The sequence below is a fragment of the Copadichromis virginalis genome, linkage group LG17 (genome assembly GCF_057382275.1).
Source record: "Copadichromis virginalis isolate Kocher_CV1m ecotype Utaka linkage group LG17, C_Virginalis_male_GT1.1, whole genome shotgun sequence".
NCBI classification, from domain to species: domain Eukaryota; kingdom Metazoa; phylum Chordata; class Actinopteri; order Cichliformes; family Cichlidae; genus Copadichromis; species Copadichromis virginalis.
The window spans coordinates 21,248,212-21,256,282 of record NC_140634.1 but is presented as its reverse complement, the minus strand read 5'-3'; positions in this window follow the sequence as shown (position 1 = coordinate 21,256,282).

The following is an 8,071-nucleotide window of genomic DNA, read 5'->3' as shown; positions in this document are numbered from 1 at the left end:
AGTATCTCGTGAATGCCTTAGGGAGTTGATGTTTTATATCCAGAACCCTTAGAATTGAATAATTTAATTCCTTCACAGTTTTCCCATCATGTTCTTCATAGTTAATGAAGAACTGCTGGTTAAAGAAGGTGTCTGGAAATCTGTTAATTTTTAACCTGACGGCTGTTGGAAGAAGGCAAGTTTAAGTGTGAGTCTCTTAACTGATTCTGAGAGACCATAAACTGACCTTCAGTTAAAAAAAAAAAGCTTCAGTGATGTTTGACAGAGAAACTTTTAATTTAGCCACTATTTCATTTACAGAAATGATTTCTAGTCATGTTAAATGAAAGTCAAAACTTGTCAGGACTGGACTTTGAACCCAGGCCTCTATAACTGCAGAGGCTTAATAAATCACTTCCAACTCTGTAATCAGATGTCATCTAAAGAGACCAACTGTCCAGTTGAAAGTAGATTTCAGATCTATTCACTGCCAAGAAGAGAGCAATGTGTGGGAAAAGGTGTGTCAGGAGTGGGATTTGAACCCACGCCTCCATTTATAGACCAGATGTCCCCTTGCTGAGGAAGTGCCTAACACTTGAGTCTACAACAAAATAAAACTAGTACCTGTACCGAAAAAAAGAAGATTTGTTCATAACACACGTGAAAAGACCCAGGAAAACCGAGTTAACGATAACAAAATAACGCTGAAAACCCTGAATTTCACACCTGAGCCTCAACTCTCGCGGTCCCCAACCCCAAACGACTCACGGACCGGTACCGGTCCGAGGCCCGGGGGTTGGGGACCGCTGCATTAGACCACTCGGACATCCTGACATCCGCACAGCACAACTCACTGACTCAAACAAGAGCCCTAATAAATTCCCTCCAAGCATTCACTGCATATATGAGTGTTCATTGTGCAAACTGTACCTTGACTGGTTGGCAGGGGCATGCACCCACAAGTTGGTAATTCAATTTCTAATGAAGTGTGTCATGAATAGTGGCAACTACTCATTTGGTTAAGACAGCAAAGACTTTACTCTCCCCTACAAACCCAGCGTTAGACACCTGACAGTGAACTATGACCTCTGATACCCACACGTCTGGTCAGCTGTCCTTGGATAGTGTATTCCTACCAGCTGCCTGTTTGTCTGCTTGTCACTGTCATGTTTGAATGGAAGCGGGCTGAAACAACACAAACAAACAACACAACAGAGAACAAATTTCAAGTGCTGAAATCAGAACTGCGAAGGCAGCAGGAGACTGCTGAGTGGAAACACTTCATGCACTTTATTTTGATTTCAAATCAGTCCTGAAGCATCTAATCACACTCCAGTGATTGGTCACAAAAAATGTTAACCCCTCAAGACTTTTAAAAATCCTCTCGAGAAAAGAAGATCACAAGATCTGTGCAATCTAAACAACAAGTTTTATATTTATTTTAGATGAGAGCACTCAGTTGAAGTGAGGCACAGTCCATATCCCCAAAAACATCATTATATGTTTAATTGCCGCAGTTGAGAGTTGCAGAAGAATACGGTTAAATTAGAGTATTTCGGCTACATGAACCTCTCAGCTGCTGCTTCGTGACAAATTTATTTTAGGCAGCTGGCTATTATTCAAATTTATGGACATTTATTTTAAAACGAAGCAACAAAACTCCCAAAGTATCCAACAACACATTCAAGTTGAATTTTGCTGTAATACAGTGCAATCCAGAGTTACTGTGAGCTGACTTGAGTGCTAAGTTCAGGAAGCTGTGGCGTACAGAGTAAGATATCCTTCCCTTTATGACCAAAGCAGGATAACGGTCCATGTTACAAAGTTCCAATCAAACCGGCTTGGTGAGAATGACAATGAGTTTACTGTACACAAATTTCCTCCACAGTCTCCAGATATCAATCCGGTAGAGCAAGTTTGGGATCATGCTGTCATGTCAACACTGACCATAATCTCTGAGGAATACTTCCAGCGAGCCAAGAGGAACGACAGCAGCTTTGAAGGCAAACCTGGTTTGGAGAAACATTAGGATACTCGTTAAAATGACTCCCTCATTAAAGTTAGCGCAAGTTTGCTGTCACAGTTAAACTGCCAGAAACTTTAATAAAGTTCAGCTAACAAGCGAGGTGAGAGTTATGGAAAACTGATGCCGGCTACTGGGAGTAAACAGGAAACAAACAGGGCTGCGTGACGTCACAGTGCGACATTTTATTGACCCATTAATTCAGCCCATCCATGGACATGTGGGCTATTTTTGTTTGAGCTGAAAGAGGTATTCAAACACCTCATTATTACAACGCCCACAGGTGTATGTGTGTGTGCGAGAGAGATGTTGGATGGGAATGATTTATGAGTATGCAAATTAGATTGTTGAACTGCTGAAGGACAGTGAAGAGAGAGACAGCACACACACACACACACACACACACACACACACACACACACACACACACACACACACACACACACACACACACAATATTGTGCTCTGTCAAAGCTGCCAATCTAAACCTCTGTTTATTCTCTGTTTTAAATTTGCAATAAACATTAGCTCTGTTTTGCAGCCAATAAAAGTTCTCATAATCTAAATGAAATGTTTACATTACAGAGGCAAACCAGACCAAAGCTGCATGTAAATGGAGTCATTTCTGGAAAACAATGACTTTGCAGCAGCACCATCAGTATTATGGCTACATTCAACACACATTACTGCAAAAACAGAGATGAAAACTACAACGGGAATTTCAAAGACTGATGTAAAGATATTCAGCGTGTGTGAAAACGATCACTCATGTCCAAACTAATGCAGATTTTCTTAACATGCTGGGAAGTAGTTTTTTTGCAGGGAAAATGAAAGGCTCAATGCTCCTGCTTTTAAATGCAAAAGTTATTCATCAAATGCTTTGGATCCAGGCTGGAGTAGAAGTTGTTTTACTTGCTATGCCAGAAGAATATCCCCAATTACACCAAGGGGTCGTCTGTAAGTCTTATGTCTCTCAGGTCCTGCGTGTTAGCACATTGGTAGACTGTGTGCTACTCAGCGCCTTGCATACTATCAGTTTAAAAATACATCAAAAAAATCAACAATGTGGGATAATCCTGTTCATATTTGTCCTGTTCTTGGTTCCTGTTGTGGAGCGGACAGAAGTCATAATAGACAAAGGACTGCTTTGTGGCGAGTGAAACAAAAACAGTTTAATCTCTCCACTGAAGCCTCAGTGTGTAAGAGTGCATCTCTTATACACTTTTTTTTTCTTTTTTTTAAATCTTTGATTTTTTTTAAAGCTTCTTCCTCTTTGTGGTGAACTCAGCTGTGGCTTATTTTCCTTCCGAAGCCAACTTTTCAGCCAATCACCATTCGACCTATGCATAAGCACAGAGGGATGCGACCAAGCCTCTCTCTTGGTTTTATTCCTACAGTTTTCTTATTCTTATGTGTGTTTTGTAGATGCTTAACTGAATTAAAATCAGGGGAGTTTGGAAACCAGGACATTTCTTTTTATGTAGCTGAGCAGTTTTTACCTTAAACCTTTAACATATATTTTCTATAAGCTCTACAAGTACTACAGGCTCTATGAGCTATGAGAACTCATAAAAATCATGTTTAATGCAGAACATTGCAGTGAAAAGGGAAGGGTGACCAAATTGTTTCTTTTGACTCATAGAGCGGATATAAAAAAAAAGATGTCACCTCACTGTGAGGTACAAACTGAGATTTTACAGTTGGCCTCTCTCTTCTTTTTTGAGTTTTGAAACCAGACTTGGTGAGAGCAGGGTGGGTCAGACTGAAAACAAGAAAAGAACTTGCCATTAACAAGTCGTCATCAGTGAGAGGCGTTGTCATTACTATGCTGTGAAACCAGCAAACTTATAAAGCCACTGGCAAAGTGTTCATGAGATTACAGAGCAAGAGTTGTTTCACCATAGACTTCTATGGTTTAGTAACCAGAGAGCGCCCCCTGTTGGCCATGTGCCAGGTGCTGATTTGGAAGGACAGCCTTCATGGTTGATGATGGAACACCTGTCTTGTAGACAAACTTGTCTTCCAGCCCTGCTTAATAGCCTGATAAAAGTGAAGAATACACTATATGGCAGAAATCCTGTAATTCAAAATTCAATTAAGGTCTGGAACCAACTATTGGGCACAGTAAAGGCTCCTAAAATGTATCTGGATGCTCCAATATGTAACAATCATGCCTTCAGACCTGGGCTGGAGGACATCACGTTTGTGACATGGCAAGGAAGAGGGATTTGTTCTCTCAAAGATATTTACATTGATGGACATTTTCCATCTTTTCAGCAATTGAGGGTGAAATCTGTGAATCTTCCTAATTCACATTTTTTCAGATTTTTACAGTTGAGACATTTCATCAATGCATCTATTTCACAATATGATTTGATTCCTCAAAACTCAGTGCTTGACAACTTCGTGTCAGTTGAGCCCTACACTAGAGGTGCTGTGTCTCGCTTTTACAGGGCCTTACTAGATATATACAGTCCTTCATCTGATACTTGTAGGGAGCAGTGGCAGGAAGAACTGGGGGTGGATGTTACTGATGATGTTTGGCAAGAGTGCATTAAGAATATATATTGTAGTTCTATAAATGCTTGATATAGTCTGATCCAATTTAAGGTTGTGTATAGGTTGCATGTTTCTCCCACTAAAGTGGAAAAAATACAGAAGAACGTTTCAGCCTTCTGTGTTAAGTGTTCAAGTGATCGAGGAACTTTATCTCACCTTTTCTTTCTATGCCAAAAACTACAGCTTTTTTGGAATCATCTGTTTGATTTTCTGACCAAAGCCATTGGCAGGGAGGTCCCATGTACCCCCTTTGCAGCATTGTTCGGGGTGTCTGAACTGGGATGGGCAAGGGACAAGACAGAGACGCAGGTTGTGTCAATGACTACACTTGTGGCTAGAAAGCTGATACTTCTGTTGGAAGTCTGATAAACCTCCTACCTTCAAAATGTGGTTGAGAGAATTTGGAAATGTACTCCACCTGGAGAAAATCAGGTTTACCTTGTCTAACCGAGAGAGAGTGTTTTATAAGATTTGGCAACCAGTCATTAGCCTGATGGATAAACTTAAGTGAAATGTACTCTGTTTTAACATTTATGTAAATGGCAATGGTAAATGGCCTGCATTTGTATAGCGCTTTTCTAGTCCATAGGACCCCAAAGCGCTTTACACTACATTCAGTCATTCACACACTGGCGATAGCAAGCTACATTGTAGCCACAGCTGCCCTGGGGCGCACTGACAGAGGCGAGGCTGCCGGACACTGGCGCCACCGGGCCCTCTGACCACCACCAGTAGGCAAACATGGGGTTAGTATCTTGCCCAAGGATATTTGGCATGCAGCGAGGATGCAGCCTGGGATCAAACCACCGACCTTCTGATTAGTGGCTGACCTGCTCTGCCACCTGAGCTACAACCACCTCATGTATGTTGTATTACCACCTTGTTGACTTGCCGTCCACCTTCTATTGTGTTCTTTTGAAGGTGATTGTTGTATGCTGCTCAATCATAAAATCAATAAAAATATATTGAAAAAAAAAGGCTAAACATGGTTAAATTAACCAGTTTAATGACACCTCTTAGCAGAGGTGAGGCTCTTGTCCTTCGAGATGAGTTAACCCCCCCCCCCCCCCCCCCCACACACACACACACACAAAAAAACCCCCCAAAACCCCCAAAACATTAAGGTGAAAACTAACCATATGTTGCACCAGGTTCTAAATATGCTTTTTGAGTCTTTAAAGTATTTTAATGGAAGAATCTGTTGGCAAATGGCAGTTTTTGGCACTTCTACATTGACTTGCCCCTTATTGGAGACTCGGGTACTCCACAAATACATCGTGAACATATGTGAATGTGTATGTGTAGCAGAAGCATTCCACTCAAAACACATTTTCCACAGTCATGCTAGCAGACTTTTGAGTCTGTGCTGGTTGAAGAGAAAAGCTAATATCATTTTGCGCATGCTGCTTTCAGATCACAGGCATTCTTATCAGCATGTTTCCCAGTGAAAGAAATACACAAGCATAAAATAATGGTTTGATTGAGGTCCGTAAATGCCTTGTTTCCAGCATGGACTGACTGCGACCCCTTGATTAAATCAGATTTTCATACTTGTTTCTTAAAAGAAACACACTGTGCTCCTTAAAACACTTCCAACACTGGGAGCAAAAGATAATCATCCTTTTGTAATTTGAAGACATTGTTTTTTATGAAAATAAAACAAAAGAACAAAAAATACAAGAAAAAAACACCCGGCCATTATAACACAGGCTGACTAAATTTTAAGGCCAAATATTGTCCCCATAGATCAGCCCATCGATCTAACTGTAGCATGTGTCACACAGAGACATGAAATAAAAAAGGACAGGCATAACATCAGGCAGTGGGATGTAAATTGAATAGCATGAGAGAGCGGGACAGCACAATGAACCAAGGTGCATTTAGGATGTTATTTAAAAACCTCATTCACTCCCTCCCCGTGTAATGAAACCATTTTTTTTCAGCAGCACACCCACTCCCCACACTTCATTTCTCTCCGTGTAAAAACCTTTTCTCTCGTAGTCTCTGTAATGAAGCCTTTGAAGAGACAGAATAACAGTGTTTTGTATTTCATAGAAAGAATGAGGGAGGCAATGATCCAGCACACCAGCTACTGAAGGAAGAAAGCCTTCATCTACTCCCAAAATATGGAAAATCAGTCTTATTTTTCAACCGTAACTGCTCTAATAGATTTAAAAATAACTGTATTCAAAGTAGATTTGCCTTGAAATTGAAATTAGAATAAATAAGCAGAGTGAGATGTATGGAACAAAGGGTTAGTTAAAGCCTCTGCAAACTAAATCCGCTGACGCACCAATTATGTTCCTCTCTGACAGGATACAGGAGTAGAAAGTGAATATTGATCGGAGGGAATCATACAGAACTGGTTTCATCTTCTCTTCAATTATGGAAGAAACAAATTGAGCAATTCCTCAAGTCCATTAAGGTACAAATGGCATATCTCACTTACATCAATACAGGACTTGTTAACAACCTGGACAATGCGCTGGGTAAGATTAATTGCCCCCTACTTTAAATGCCTCGTACCACATAATTTATTCCTCCAAAGCTGCCAACTGTTTCAGAGGAGCAGTCCCACTAATCATACATTTCAGCTGAGAATTTAACATCATACAACAAACTTAAGTGGCTATACAGGTGTATAGTGGTAGTAGTAGAAGAATTAACATCCTAGGACCTGGCGTCCACATATGTGGACATCACATTTTGGCTTGTCTAGACCACAGTATTAAATTTTGCTCTACAAGGGCCTGATATCCTCTACAACAGGTGAAAAGATATTTCTTTGTTTTTACATTCATCAGGTCCCAATCAGCCCAAATAGCAAAGAGAAATTAAAAATGCATGCCATGAAAGAGTTCGGGTCTTAGGAGGTTAATTGCAGTGATTGCAGTAACCTGGCTTGAGTGGATGGTTTAAGGATTCGGTGAAATTCTGGGGGCGATTAACACCTGTAAAGCTTTTCTGAAGCGCAGACGTCTTGTTCAGTGTCGGTACAATTAATCACATTCAAGACTTTCTTATTAAATTATCCAAAATGCGTCAACAGCACAAACACTGATAAAAGGTCCAGCTGTGTGATTGGCTTAGTCGGAACTCATTGGCACACTCCCGTTAATGCCCAACCTCAAAGCCAATTACATTTTAAAAGCTTCAGCTATATTAAGAATTCAACCCTACTGCAGTTTTTATGAAGGGGGGAAGTTAACTATAGAAACCAAAACAGGTTTTTGGATCAGGCTGCAAACATGTTTATTTATGCTGTAATTTTGAGATTTTAACATAGGAGTCTATAGAGATTCACTCACTTTTGGAGTAAGCCTCAAGTGGACATTAATGGTACTGCAGGTTTTTACACTCAAAAGTAGACTTTTCATGTTTCAAACAGTGTAAAATTTATTGAACATGAGCTCTTTGGTGACTTTTTGGGGGTCAACCTTGATGTTTCCTGGATCTTGGTCTGGAGCTAGATCTATCTTCCAACAAGCCGATGACCCAAAGCTGACAGCC